The sequence below is a fragment of the Condylura cristata genome, unplaced genomic scaffold (assembly GCF_000260355.1).
Source record: "Condylura cristata isolate star-nosed mole 26May11 unplaced genomic scaffold, ConCri1.0 scaffold00002, whole genome shotgun sequence".
NCBI classification, from domain to species: domain Eukaryota; kingdom Metazoa; phylum Chordata; class Mammalia; order Eulipotyphla; family Talpidae; genus Condylura; species Condylura cristata.
Genome location: NW_004567103.1, coordinates 47,012,123 through 47,013,433, shown reverse-complemented (window position 1 = coordinate 47,013,433; position 1,311 = coordinate 47,012,123).

The window sequence follows — 1,311 nt, the reverse complement described above, 5'->3', positions numbered from 1 at the left end:
TTTCTTTCATATCTCTCATTTTATATTTTCTATAGTGACAGTATATTATTTTATAAATACTATTTTATAAGCAGTATTATTTGTAGTAAATGTGCTATAAATAATATGTTTATAATACATTAACATTTCCAAATTTAGAAACATACATTTTCTCAAAGATTCTGTGCATACCTTGAGCACAAGTCCTTTAGATTGATATCATTCTTTTCATTCTCTTCAGTCTACTTTGCAGAGCAAAATTGAATTCTAATAAAGTCCAGTTTATATTTTTTTGTTCAGTGATTATATTTTTGGTTGTATCTAAAAACTCATCACCCACAGGTGATTCTCACAATAATTTTTGAGTATGATTATCTCCATTTTTCAGATGAGGAAATTGAAACGACTCCAGGATTAATTAATTTGTCTCAAATGGGGAGAAGTAATGGATTTGCGGACCCTCCCTGATTGTGCAGCTGTTTAAAGCGCAGCACAATAAAGCTATCCACGGCCACTACAGCACCAGCTCAATCCCTGATCCCTGGCAGGGAGGTGACCCACACAGCATAGCAGACCTCCCCTGTCCTACCCGCAGCTTATCTCAGCAGTGTATTTCAGTCAGTCTGCCTGTTCTACTATCCATTCTGTCTCTGGTTAATCATCCCCCACCACCACCCTGTACCTCTGGCCTGTACCCCAGTTCTTATATGCATAAATAAATAAATCTTAAAAAAAAGAAGTAATGGGTTTTGAACTGCTTCATATCCTAGTATACCTTCCACAGGTTTAATGCTGCAGTGCTCTCTAATCCAATTTTGCCTTTTTGATTCCTTTGCTTTTTAATTTTTTTTAATTTTGAGGTAATAAAGCTGCATTATCATATACAGGATTATTTAGACTTTGGAGGTATTTGTAAATGAGCATTTTTGGAGGTATAAGCCTATTCACCCTAAAATATATGCAGTGTTGTAAACCAGTGTTACCTCAATAAACATGATTTTTAAACCTAAGGTGAACATGGCTTGCCAAGCAGAAATGGCAATTTCCAGAGAAAAAGAAACCAGCGAGTCCAAAGTATATCATAATGGCATTGTCAGAACATACTCTAAAGTAACAGTGTCAAGTGTTGTGGTAGCATAACCCATTTTCCCAACAACACACACGCACGCGCACACTCACATTTTGCTTACAATGTTAGGGGTTCCAAATACCACAGTTGCTCTACAATACAGATTAATTAATTTGAAACTTGATCATCTAGGAGAAAAATAAAATAATGTAAAAAAATAATATCTATGAAAATAGTAGCATAGCTCCTGTGCATAGATACAG